This window comes from Pristiophorus japonicus, chromosome X (assembly GCF_044704955.1).
Source record: "Pristiophorus japonicus isolate sPriJap1 chromosome X, sPriJap1.hap1, whole genome shotgun sequence".
Taxonomy (NCBI): domain Eukaryota; kingdom Metazoa; phylum Chordata; class Chondrichthyes; family Pristiophoridae; genus Pristiophorus; species Pristiophorus japonicus.
In genome coordinates, this window is record NC_092010.1 from 36,842,184 (window position 1) to 36,856,485 (window position 14,302).

The 14,302-nt window shown below is 48.4% G+C and overlaps 1 protein-coding gene across 1 annotated transcript in view; it reads right to left on the reverse strand.

Moving 5' to 3' along the window:
- LOC139240984 (bromodomain adjacent to zinc finger domain protein 2A-like) overlaps positions 1-9,649 on the reverse strand; it is a 181,143-nt gene extending 171,494 nt beyond the window's left edge. Inside the window, exon 1 of the mRNA XM_070869628.1 lies at positions 9,562-9,649. The gene's annotated coding sequence lies outside the window, so the exon portion shown is untranslated. The remainder of the gene's footprint in view (positions 1-9,561) is intronic.
- Between the last annotated feature and the right edge of the window lie 4,653 nt (positions 9,650-14,302).

The following is a 14,302-nucleotide window of genomic DNA, read 5'->3' on the forward strand; positions in this document are numbered from 1 at the left end:
TGGCAGTTTACAGAGTAGCAATGGTGGAGGTCTGGTGGCCCCAAGAGGAACTATAGGGAATTTTTTTGATGTGATTAAAAAAATATATACTTGTAGTTTGGAATCCTGAGCCTTTTTGGAGAAACTGGATTATTCAATTGCTAATTAAAGAGTGTACTTTGGAAGAGAATCGTTGTCAGGAGGTTAGGACCCGGAAATAGGCCCTCTTTGGAATGGAGAATCTCGAGGCGAGTGAAGGGAGATGGCCAGGGCTGTCAGAGTGAACCCATGCACTGCCCGTCAGCGAAGGAAGAAGTTTAATGACTTTACTGGGTCAGGCGAGGTACATTATGGGCTGCACATTGATACCTGGATGTTACTATATGCTGCGCAGCCACATATTCCAAGAATGCACTAAGTATGTCTGCCACAGCCAATGGCATTCCCCTCGCACCGAGTTCTAAATTGTGTGCGTTGAAACCGACTCTTTATCAGCAACGTTTATTGAATTAATAACTATACATTGGGGTCAGTGAGGATCTCTTGTACCATCCATTTGGACAGATTTGAGTCAGTGCAAACAAATAATTCTGCGTTTTTTAAAGATTTTTTTCCCCCTTAAGTGTCAGCTGTGGCTCAGTGGGTAGCACTCTCGCCTGAGTTAGAAGGTTGTGGGTTCAAGTCCCATTCCAGAGACTTGAGCACAAAAAAAATCTAGGCTGACACTCCAGTGCAGTGCTGAGGGAGCGCTCCACTGTCGGAGGGGCAGTGCTGCACTGTCGGAGGTGCCCTCTTTCGGATGAGACATTAAACCGAGGCCCCGTCTGCTCTCTCAGGTGGATGTAAAAGATCCCATGGCACTATTTCAAAGAAGAGCAGGGGAGTTATCCCCGGTGTCCTGGGGCTAATATTTATCCCTCAATCAACATAACAAAAACAGATTATCTGGTCATTATCACATTGCTGTTTGTGGGAGCTTGCTGTGCGCAAGTTGACTGCCATGTTTCCCACATTACAACAGTGACTGCACTCCAAAAGTACTTCATTGGCTGTAAAGCGCTTTGAGCCGTCCGGTGGTCGTGAAAGGCGCTGTAGAAATGCAAGTCTTTTTTCTTTTCTCCAAATGATTCACCCTTAATACTAAACTTTGATTATCAGGTGGATTTAATTTGGTTTCTTTTAGGTATTTCTTATTGCTTAGTTTAATTTAATGAGACTAGTTCTTTCTCTTACTGATGTCAGTGTTTATTTATTTAATTTTTATTACTTACTTTAAGCTGCTAGGTAGTTTTTGCCCTTGCCGTTGCCCTCTATTTAACATTAGTAGACCCTCCATTAAGTGATAAAGGATGAGTAAATAATTGAACACATTGGGCCGGATTTTTGGCTTTGCTCATTTCAGGGCGGTAATGGCGGCGGGGCAGTAACGTTTGCAACCAGGAACAGTTTGCGCCTCAGTCAGCAAAATTGGGCAGCTGGGCCCTGAGTGTGGGGCGGAGCGCTCAGGGAGGCGTTACACACCTCTCTGAGGGCGCGAGGCCGGCTGAACATGGGAAAATCCCGAGCTAAACAGCCGGCCTTGGAGCTCCCCAAGAGAGGCCTGGGGAGAAAAACAAATCTGAAAAAACCCACCAGAAACATTCCCAATAAATAACTCACACACCACATCATAAATCGCAAACAAAAAATCAATCACTTACCCGAGGTCGGCATTACTTACCTCACTCCACCAGGGTGCGCTGCGGGGCACTATGGATCGGGCGGGAGCCACAAATCGAGCTGGTGTCGCAACCAGGGGCATTGCACGCCGCGATGCTCACCTCTTCCGGGCGGTAATTCTCCGCTCCCCGCCGGTGGTTGTGAAAGGTGCTACATAGATGCAAGTCTTTCTTTCTTAAGTTTTACTCTTCTGTCCTGATGGCACAGACTATGATTGGTGCACTGGATCCTCAGCCAAGTGGTCATCCTTCATAAGTGAGCTTAAACAGAGGAAGCTGCATTTTGCATGGGGGCGCAATCCATGCCAGAAGTGGGGCAAGACTTCTGCCAACATGATGGGTGCTGGTGAGCTCCAGAAATTGGAAACGCCTCTTACTGGGAGTTCTTGCATTTCGGGTGGGTTATAGCGTGCTGCTGCAGGATTTAAATGTCTGCAGCAGCTTAAAGGGGCAGGTACTATCAGAAGACTGGTGACCACGACAAATAATCTACTTCATACAATGTCTAAAACGTCTGCTATAGAGTCCCCAGTTTGCTGATGCATGAATAGAAGTGCTCCTGCAACAGAATAGGCACAGGAGGGGGGGCCCTCTTTGGACTGGAGAGACAGGGCATCAAATGAGCACAGCTTAGGGCTACTGGAGGGAGATGGCGAGGTCAGTCAGTGTGAATCCACACACTCAGTGCAGGAAGAAGTTTAGTGACCTTACCGGGTCAGACAAGGCAGGAGGAGCCAGCCACACATTCCACACTGACAGTGATATTCCCCTCACACTGTGTTAAAGTGTTTGAATTGCTTACCATCAATGCTCAGGAGGAAACACAGTGCCCTAAATGTCCCCAGCCTTCATCTGAACATGTGCTTTCATTCACATCCTTACATGTATTCATCCCACTAAAAGCCTTGCGTGGAATGCAGGGGCTTTCATAGAATCATAGAAATTTACAGCATGTAAGGAGGCCATTTCGGCCCATTGTGTCCACGCCGGCCGAACAAGAGCTATCCAGCCTAATCCCACTTTCCAGCTCTTGGTTCGTAGCCCTGTAGGTTACGGCATTTCAAGCGCACATCAAAGTACTTTTTAAATGTGGTGAGGGTTTCTGCCTCTATCACCCTTTCAGGCAGTGAGTTCCAGACCCCCACTACCCTTTGATGAAAAAAGTTCTCAACTCCCCTCTAATCCTTCTACCAATTATTTTAAATCTATGATGGGCTTTCTGGATAGAGGAACTAAAATGGGCTGATGGCTCATCTCATCTGTAATTATCTTGTGACCTTATGAATTAATTTATTTGTCTTCACACCCTTTATGGGCTGCATGTTGACACCTGGGTGTTACTGCATGTTATGGGAACTGAAGGTAATTTGGTCTTTTGGTCTTTCTTTTCCAGGATAAGAAAACATACAACAAGCAGGGAGCAGGCAGGCGCAGGTGCCAGCCCCCACACCAAGCTCTGACTGCTTACTCCCTACGAGGAGGAAGGCCTGCACAACTTAGGGAACGGGGCCATCGCCATTGCAGTCAGTGTTTGGAGATGGGGAAGTAGGAGGGTATGTGACAGCTGAGGGATGGTCAGGACATACTGCCTCTTTTCCTACTGTACCCTTCATTCATCATCAGCAAATGATCATAAAACCAAGATAAATGATTTTTTTTTAAAGTAGCACTGCAGCCAACAGCATTGCTGAAATTGTGGGTGTGTTTGTGGCGCGCCAAGGGCTGATGGAAATCAGCTGCAACACGGCATGTGCAGATCTGCTGCCCGAATTATTGGAAGTAAGCACAAACTGCCTTTTGTAGTCATCGATGTAGCTGCAGGCCAATGTTGGCGTCGAAAGGCACAGGTTTGATATCCTCATAAGTGTAGCCTTTGCAGAATAAAACTACACCATGGCATACATGGCATGCATCTGCCAATGGTGCTGGCAAAGAACAATATTGGGGGCATCTGTTGATCACTGTTTGTATGAAGAACTTCCTGATGTCAGTCCTCAATTTGCTGTTTACTAGTTTGAACCTGTGGCCCCTTATCCTACAGTCATAGTTTAATGCCTTCCGGATTTACCTTTGCTGTATCATTTACATAGGATGACACAGGATATACGGCACAGAAACAGGCCATTGGGCCCAACCAGACCATGCCGGTGTTTATGCTCCACTCGAGCCTCCTCCCGTCTTTCCTCAGCTAAATCCATCAGCATAACCCTCTATTCCCTTCTCCATCATCTACTTGTCCAGCCTCCCCTTAAATGCATCGATACTGTTCGCTTCAACCGCTCCCTGTGGTACTGAGTTCCACATTCTCACCACTCTCTGGGTAAAGAAGTTTCTTCTGAATTCCCTATTGGATTTCTGAATACATTTTGCTTTAAAAACCCAACATTTAAAATGATCTCTTTTTGCAAATCCTTTCTGTGAAGAAATGGTCCCCAAAAAATCCTGAAATAGTGCAAGCTCCAAACAAAATCTCACATAGGATCAGGACTCTGTCATTTAGCCCCTCAAGCCTGTTCTGCCACCCAACAAAATCATGGCTGATCTGTCACCTAACTCCGTGGACTGGGTTTTCAACTTTAATGTTTTTGTAGCGATAACGGTGGCTGGGTGGGAAAGTTAGCGGCCTCAGTAGGTAAGTTTGAGCAGCTGGACCCGGAGTCAGGGGGCGCAGCGCTAAGGGAGGGATTGTACACCTCTCTTGGGCACTAGCATGGGAAACTCCCGAGCTAAAGAGCCCGGGCCGGGAGCGCTCCCAGAGTCGTCTGGGGTGGGGCAGGGGGAAAACCTAAAAAAGAACACAAAAACATTCGCAAAACATTGCCCACGCCACCACAACACAAATCGCAAAAAAATTAAAAGAAAAAACACTGACACTTACCTTCGGAGTGCATTACTTACCTCTCTGCTGTCGGGATGGTTGGACTGCCCTGATTTCCCAGGCGGTCAGTACGGCATACAGGTCGGGCTGGAATCAAAACTCGCGCCGGTGTCATAACCAAGGGCGCCATCAGCGCCGCTAAACCGGACCCGAGGTTCGCTGCGGAGCGCTGGAGGCTGACCGCCCAGCCAAAGCGCATCACTGCCGCCGCTCCGTGGTGAAAAATGGAGCGGAGAAGACCCGAAAATCCAGCTCCATATCCCTTAATACATTTTGTTAACAGAAAATCAATCGCAGACTTAAAATGAATAATTGATCCATCTTCTTTCTTGCGTACCAGTATTAAATACAATCTTTTATCATCTCCTTTTCAGGCTTAAAGGCCTAGGCTTCTCACAATTGGGTCTTCCGATTGTAGGGATCAGCTTGGTAGCTCTTCTCTGCACTGGCTCCATGACCTGAAGCGCATGATGTTATTTTGCTGCGATTTTTGAAGTCTGCTCTTAGCTGACTTTAATAATTGAACTTATTTTGTCAGTCATTATTACATTGCTTTTGAGTCATGTGTAGATCATTCATAGAATGCCACACCGATGGATGGAGTACACTGAATTTTGCAAAAAAGGGAAGACGCTGTATGTCTGAGTGTAGTGCAACCACTTATCAAACTGTTTTATATTGCTATCCACTTATCGTAATAGAATCCCACAATACCAAACCATCTCCTATCAATTTTGATAGAAATCATCCTATTTTATGTCACAATTGAGTCTATTTCATGTAATCTTTTAAGGTTAATGTGTTTGAAATAACTGCATTTAACCTGGATTTCTTTTCTGTTGTTCATCTTGCAATATCTCCTCTCCCAAAGACATTGATTCCTTGTTAGGGTTCCGTGGGCGACAATTGTCCCTCGGTACAGCACCATGTCTGAACATACATAGTGTGGGCTCGATTTTTGGATTTACTAACCAACCAATCTCAGGGCAGGTGAGGCAGGAAAATGGGGCAGAGAGGCATGCAAGGTGTGAAAGACCACACCCGCCCTGTCCCCACTAGGTTCCCCATACCTTTAGTCACACACTCCTCTTCCTGTACTTGTACCTGTATCCAGTTCCATTCGCAACTCCTCAGATAATGGAGCAGTCCATGCCCGCATACAGCAAGACCTGGACAACATTCAGGCTTGGGCTGATAAGTGGCAAGTAACATTTGCGTCACACAAGTGCCAGGCAATGACCATCTCCAACAAGCGAGAGTCTAACCACCGCCCCTTAACAATCATTGGCATTGCCATCGCCGAATCCCCCATCAACATCCTGGGAGTCACCACTGACCAGAAACTTAACTGGACCAGCCACATAAATACTGAGGCAACAAGAGCGGGTCAGAGGCTGGGTATTCTGCAGTGAGTGTCTCACCTCCTGACTCCCCAAAGCCTTCCCACCATCTACAAGGCACAAGTCAGGAGTGTGATGGAATACTCTCCACTTGCTTGGATGAGTGCAGCTCCAACAACACTCAAGAAGCTCGACAACATCCAGGACAATGCAGCCCGCTTGATCGGCCCCCCATCCACCACCTTCAACATTCACTCCCTCCACCGTGTGCAGCATCTACAAGATGCACTGCAGCAACCCTCCAAACCCGTGACCTCTACCATCTAGAAGGACAAGGGCAACAGGCACATGGGAGCACCACCACCTCCAAGTTCCCCTCCAAGTCACACACCATCCTAATTTTGAAGCATATTGCCGTTCCTTCATTGTCACTGGGTCAAAATCCCGGACTTCCCTCCCTAACAGCGCTGTGGGAGTACCATCACCACACGGACTGCAGCAGTTCAAGAAGGTGGCTCACCACCACCTTCTCAAGGGCATTTAGGGATGGGCAATAAATGCCGGCCTTGCCAGCGACACCCACATCCCATGAAAAAATAAAAAAAAATCTCTCTATGCCGCGTGACTGTGTTCTGGCGTAAACTATCCAGATATTTCTTCCTGCTCCCTTATGTGTCCGAGTGTTTCTAACTTTCGCTCCTGCTCAATGACTCTAACCAGACTGAGTCGAGACTTAAGACATTTCCCACAGGTGTGGTCATCCGGAACAGTCTCCGTGTCCACAAATTCCCCCATTCTGCAGTCCCGACACTCTGCCTGTGCTGCCATTATTTTTGAAACATTTCTTTCTTTGTGTGGCTCAGTGGGCAGCACTCTCGCCTCTGAGTCAGAAGGTTGTGGGTTTATAGTCCCACTCCAGAGACTTGAGCACAAAAATCTCGGCTGACACTCCAGTGTAGTGCTGAGGGAGCGCTGCACTGTCTGAGGGGCCGTTTTTCGGATGAGACATTAAACTGTCTGCTCTCTCAGGTGGACGTAAAAGATCCCATAGCACTATTTTGAAGACGAGCAGGGGAGTTAACCCGGTGTCCTGGCCAATATTTATCCATCAATCAACATAACAAAAACAGATGATCTGGTCATTATCACATTGCTGTTTATGGGAGCTTGCTGTGCGCAAACTGGCTGCTGTGTTTCCCACATTACAACAGTGACTGCACTTCAAAAGTACTTCATTGGCTGTAAAGCGCTTTGAGACGTCCGGTGGTCGTGAAAGGCACTATAGAAATGCAAATATTTTTTCTTTTCTCCAAATGATTCACCCTTAATACTAAACTTTGATTATCAGGTGGATTTAATTTGGTTTCTTTTAGGTATTTCTTATTGCTTAGTTTAATTTAATGAGACTAGTTCTTTCTCTTACTGATGTCAGTGTTTATTTATTTAATTTTTATTACTTACTTTAAGCTGCTAGGTAGTTTTTGCCCTTGCCGTTGCCCTCTATTTAACGTTAGTAGACCCTCCATTAAGTGATAAAGGATGAGTAAATAATTGAACACATTGGGCCGGATTTTTGGCTTTGCTCATTTCAGGGCGGTAATGGCGGCGGGGCAGTAACGTTTGCAACCAGGAACAGTTTGCGCCTCAGTCAGCAAAATTGGGCAGCTGGGCCCTGAGTGTGGGGCGGAGCGCTCAGGGAGGCGTTACACACCTCTCTGAGGGCGCGAGGCCGGCTGAACATGGGAAAATCCCGAGCTAAACAGCTGGCCTTGGAGCTCCCCAAGAGAGGCCTGGGGAGAAAAACAAATCTGAAAAAACCCACCAGAAACATTCCCAATAAATAACTCACACCACCACATCATAAATCGCAAACAAAAAATCAATCACTTGCCCGAGGTCGGCATTACTTACCTCACTCCACCAGGGTGCGCTGTGGGGCACTATGGATCGGGCGGGAGCCACAAATCGAGCTGGTGTCGCAACCAGGGGCATTGCACGCCGCGATGCTCACCTCTTCCGGGCGGTAATTCTCCGCTCCCCACCGAAACCGGCCCCAAAAATCCCGGTGGGGCGCTGGAACCTGGCCGCCTGTCCGGAAGAGCTTCCCGCCACCATTGCTGCCCTTCTGGGGCGAAAACAGAGGCAGACAGGAGCAGAAAATCCCGCCCGATAATTAGCTTTTGATCCTCAGCACTTGCGCCACCACACCGAATTCCCACTCTCACCAAATTGCCCTTTTAAAGTCCTCACTCTGTTACCAGCTTACATAGAAACATAGAAAATAGGTGCAGGAGCAGGCCATTCGGCCCTTCGAGCCTGCACCGCCATTCAATGAGTTCATGGCTGAACATGCAACTTCAGTACCCCATTCCTGCTTTCTCACCATACCCCTTGATTCCCCGAGTAGTAAGGACTACATCTAACTCCTTTTTGAATATATTTAGTGAATTGGCCTCAACTACTTTCTGTGGTAGAGAATTCCACAGGTTCACCACTCTCTGGGTGAAGAAGTTTCTCCTCATCTCGGTCCTAAATGGCTTACCCCTTATCCTTAGACTGTGACCCCTGGTTCTGGACTTCCCCAACATTGGGAACATTCTTCCTGCATCTAACCTGTCTAAACCCGTCAGAATTTTAAACGTTTCTATGAGGTCCCCTCTCATTCTTCTGAACTCCAGTGAATACAAGCCCAGTTGATCCAGTCTTTCTTGATAGGTCAGTCCCGCCATCCCGGGAATCAGTCTGGTGAACCTTCGCTGCACTCCCTCAATAGCAAGGATGTCCTTCCTCAGGTTAGGAGACCAAAACTGTACACAATACTCCAGGTGTGGCCTCACCAAGGCCCTGTACAACTGTAGCAACACCTCCCTGCCCCTGTACTCAAATCCCCTCGCTATGAAGGCCAACATGCCATTTGCTTTCTTAACCGCTTGCTGTACCTGCATGCCAACCTTCAATGACTGATGTACCATGACACCCAGGTCTCGTTGCACCTCCCCTTTTCCTAATCTGTCACCATTCAGATAATAGTCTGTCTCTCTGTTTTTACCACCAAAGTGGATAACCTCACATTTATCCACATTATACTTCATCTGCCATTCATTTGCCCACTCACCTAACCTATCCAAGTCACTCTGCAGCCTCATAGCATCCTCCTCGCAGCTCACACTGCCACCCAACTTAGTGTCATCCGCAAATTTGGAGATACTACATTTAATCCCCTCGTCTAAATCATTAATGTACAGTGTAAACAGCTGGGGCCCCAGCACAGAACCTTGCGGTACCCCACTAGTCACTGCCTGCCATTCTGAAAAGTACCCATTTACTCCTACTCTTTGCTTTCTGTCTGACAACCAGTTCTCAATCCACTTCAGCACACTACCCCCAATCCCATGTGCTTTAACTTTGCTTACTCTGCTGTGCTCTCGAATCGAGCTCTGTACTCTCGCAGGTGTTTACCCTTTAAATGCCATTCAGACACAAGCCTGCTTCACCTGGTCACTCAGTCCCCAGTCACACCCAGTCAGTGACCTACTTACAGATGACTGACAGTCAACTGTCAACTGACCGGCAGTTTTGTAAGTTAAAAACTAAGCTTAAATTGCAGTTTGATTTTTAAAAAAAACACAATTTCTGTACTACTTACCACTAAAGTCCCACTCTTACCAAACGTCCTAGCTCCCTCTGCTGTGATTTCTGCTCGAGCTCTCTTGGTTACTGATCAGTGAGAAAGCTGCTGACTGGTATTAATCAGATCGTTGAAGTCCATTGGTACTGAGTTCCAGAGCCAATTGCTTTTAGGCCACAACAGACCGCCCTCTTCCCTCTGGAACCCAAGGTGTCTATGGCAGCAGTCACAGCGAATATGCCAGAAGGTGCGACTGTCCTTAGGTTCTCTGTTGGTGGCATCTCTGCTGCAGGTCATTATAGAATTGCCACATGCTCCAAGGTTGACGGCAGTCATGTACACATATCCATCATGGTTCCACAAATGCGGCTAGTCAACACCTCCAACTGAGCTGCTATCGACAGTACATTCTGGGGCACCGCCCCCAGTGGCTGTACATGTGTTAGATGCTCTTTTCAAGTGCAGGATGCCTGGGTCCCAAGGCTTGTGATGCAAGGGCAGATGTCTCCTGAACCTTCAGTCAATATGTATGCCTCTTCCATCTTTCACCCCAGCTCCACCTGGCCACTCGGGCCCTGTGCACCACCTTGCACTCTCCCTTCTGGCTTACTGACTATTCTCCCGTTGGTTGCACGTCTCTGGGCTGGTGCTTGGGATGGCGTGTGTGAAGAGGTGCTGGCCAGGTTCCTCTTTCTGCTCTTTGTTTGCTTGTTGCTGTGGAACACCTACGAAGGCACAAAACGAAGACCTTAAGCAAGGGGAATTGAGCAGCGCAATGGCTACTGAACGTTCGACATAAGGTGAAGGAGAAGGAAGTGGGGGAGTATTATGGCACCTCGTGCTGGAAAATTAGATATGATGTTTAACACAGCCAGGGCAAAGTGGGTTGAAAGGGGAAACATGTTCATTACAGTGCACTGTTACAATGTCGTACTGCCTCTTCTTACCTTGTTTGATCTGCTAAGGTCATTAAACTTCTTCCGGTACTGATTGCCATGCTGGGTTTGGTAAAGATGGCACTGACTGCCAGGGCCACCTTCCTGCTGTTCCTGCACTATTGCTTTTGATTGGTCTCCCTTCCCTCTGTCCCAAATATTTGATCCCTCCTTTCCCTTATTTGCGGTAACATCTCTACAGAGGAGTCTGTGAACTGAGGGAGGTCGGAGCCCTGCTGCAGAACACTCTGGTCCCATCTCTGGTCCAGTATTGAACCTAGGACCGCCATGGTCTGTACAGCAGGCCCACACTCTGCACTGCATTTACCCATTGAGATATTGGAGGAGCTTTTTCATTTGCTAAACAGAGAAGCACACATTTTACTGGTAATTAATTAATAATAACTTTATTTATAATTTACTATAACAGCATGTGCAGTGTTCTGTGTCTTATCTACTGCATCATTTATTTAGTTCAATGTGACACAGAAGCACTTTGGAACCTAGCCTTACTTTTGTATCACCATTACGCTGGATAAATGTCCCATCCCACGATTTTTGTAAGCTGATGTCTTCTTCAGTTTTGAATTTTCCTTGGTGCAGCCCATTCACTGACGGAACAGTGGCAGATGATTTCACTTACTGAAACATCTGGAGGGTCAAAGGACCTGAATGGTTTGGCTCACCCTCCAACTTTTGACCTGCCCCCCCTTGGCAGGTTACATCTTACCTCCTGCTTGGTACCCTCCTCAGTCAGCCTAGCTTAGAATGTAAATCTCACTGAGCGTATGTCCAATAAGTCATTGTGCCACGACAAATCTATTGTAGTTTCGATGTCAGCTGTGGCTCAGTGGGGAGCGCTCTTGCCTCTGAGTCAGAAGGTTGCGAGTTCAATTCGTATTCCAGAAACCTGAGCTCAAAAATCTAGGCTGACACTCCCAGTGCAGTGCTGAGGGAGCGCTGCGCTGCCGGAGGGGCAGTACTGAGGGAGCGCTGCCCTGTCGGAGGGGCAGTACTGAGGGAGTGCCGCACTGCAGGAGGTGCCGTCTTTCGGATGAGATGTTCGGTGGATGTAAAAGATCCCATGGCACTATTTCAAAGGAGAGCAGGGGAGTTCTCCCCGGTGGTCCTGGCCAATATTTATCCCTCAACCAACATCATGAAACAGATTATCTGCTCATTATCACATTGCTGTTTGTGGGAGCTTGCTGTGCGCAAATAAGCGGCCGTGTTTCCTACATTACAACAGTGTCTACACTCCAAGGAGTACTTTATTGACTGTAAAGTGCTTTGGGATGTCCATGGTCGTGAAAGGCGCTACATAAATGACTCCTGCTAGTAGTGGGTACTCTAGACATTTATTAACGAAGTTTCCCATCAGGATTTTTAAAAACTATTCATCTTTCAATGCCCCCCACCCCGCAAATGTTCTCTCCTGAAGATGCTGTTATTGTTGCATTACAGTTCCACTGACATAGCACATCCTTCAGTACCTCGCCCAAGTGGCAGTTCTTCACCACAAGTCTAGATAGTAAATGTTGACGTGCTAAGAGGAACTAATATAACACAGACTGGGGATTAAAACGTAGATCTTATTCATCTGCATGGCTCAGCTCCACACCGATAATTCATTTACAGGCTCAGTCCCCATCTGTGCGGAGTTGCTGATCTCACGCAAGCCATAAAAGCACGACTGCGGTTGTGGTTGTATATAGCTCCACCTCCTCAGGCACTGTCCCCCTCCCTTTCAAAACCACCGTTATCAAACCCACCCCTCAAAAAAGCCATCTTCAACTCTTCCGTCCTTGCAAACTAGCACCCCACCTCCAACCTCCCTTTCTTCCCCAAAGCCCTTCAACTTCTTGTCACCTCCCAAATCCGTACCCATCTTTCCTGCAACTCCATGTTTGAATCCCTCCAATCAGGTTTTCACCAAGGCACTGAAACGGCCCCAACCAAAATCACCAATGTCATTGTCTGTGACTGTTACTATGGTGCACTATCCAGTGGGACCCACATCAACGTTCCCTTTAAGCTGGGTGGCCGTGCAGTGCTCCAGGGTCCCCGCCTAACTGGTGAGCCAGCTTTTAAATTGAAAAAACCGCAGATGTGCGGACTTTTGAATGGGCCACGCAGCCTGTTCAAGGGGCTGTGCAGCCCTCCAAATAAAATCAGGGGCAACATATTAACGAATATTATCCACACTTCGTATTGATTCAGCCAGAAGATGGAGCTAATGTATATTTTTTACACACTGCAACTCTATTGATGTAAATTCAGCAACAGACATAATATTTCATTCTCCAGTTATAACCAAATTTTGATAAATGCTTCTTTGGACTGAAACAAAAGAGCAGAAATGGGGGAGAGAAACAAGATTCGGGACGGTAAGAGAACACTGGGAGAGGGATATAGTATTAAAGACAAAGACTCATCAGCTCTGCATGGTTTTCTTTCAACTTCATTCAGATTCAGCACATTCTAAACCAACAAGTCTCAGGCCGAGTGACAAGAGTCACATGCCATCCACTGTTCCACTCCAGTTCCACAACACTCAGTGGCTCTGGATCCACCACCAGTACATTTAACAGGTTAGAAATAAAATCCACCATTAATCAGTAACAAACATAATATGTGTCAGCCGTGGCTCAGTAGGACACTCGCCTCTGAGTCAGAAGGTTCAGGGTTCAAGTCCCACGCCAGAGACTGGAGGACAAAAATCTAGACTGACGATCCCAGTGCAGGAGTGCTGCACTGTCGGAGGGGCAGTACTGAGGGAGCGCCGCACTGTCGGAGGGGCAGTACTGAGGGAGGGCCGCACTGTCGGAGGGGCAGTACTGAGGGAGCGCCGCACTGTCGGAGGGGCAGTACTGAGGGAGGGCCGCACTGTCGGAGGGGCAGTACTGAGGGAGGGTCGCACTGTCGGAGGGGCAGTACTGAGGGAGGGTCGCACTGTCGGAGGGGCAGTACTGAAGGAGGGCCGCACTGTCGGAGGGGCAGTACTGAGGGAGGGTCGCACTGTCGGAGGGGCAGTACTGAGGGAGGGTCGCACTGTCGGAGGGGCAGTACTGAGGGAGCGCCGCACTGTCGGAGGGGCAGTACTGAGGGAGCGCCACACTGTTGGAGGGGCAGTACTGAGGGAGTGCCGCACTGTCGGAGGGGCAGTACTGAGGGAGGGTCGCACTGTCGGAGGGGCTGTACTGAGGGAGCGCCGCACTGTGGGAGGGGCAGTACTGAGGGAGGGTCGCACTGTCGGAGGGGCAGTACTGAGGGAGCGCCGCACTGTCGGAGGGGCAGTACTGAGGGAGGGTCGCACTGTCGGAGGGGCAGTACTGAGGGAGGGTCGCACTGTCGGAGGGGCAGTACTGAGGGAGGGTCGCACTGTCGGAGGGGCAGTACTGAGGGAGCGCCGCACTGTGGGAGGGGCAGTACTGAGGGAGGGTCGCACTGTCGGAGGGGCAGTACTGAGGGAGTGCCGCACTGTCGGAGGGGCAGTACTGAGGGAGGGCCGCACTGTCGGAGGGGCAGTACTGAGGGAGGGTCGCACTGTCGGAGGGGCAGTACTGAGCAGGTGCTGTACCGTCAGAGATGCCATCTTTCAGATGAGACGTTAAACCAAGGCCCCGACTGCTTCTCAGGTGGAGGTAAAAGATCCCACGGCATTATTTCAAAGAGCGGGGGAGTTCTCCCCGGTGTCCTGGCCAATATTTATCCCTCAATCATCATCACCAAAACAGATTATCTGGTCATCATCACATTGCTGTTTGTGGGAGCTTGCTATGCGCAAGTTGGTGCCGCGTTTCCTACATTACAAAAGTGACTAC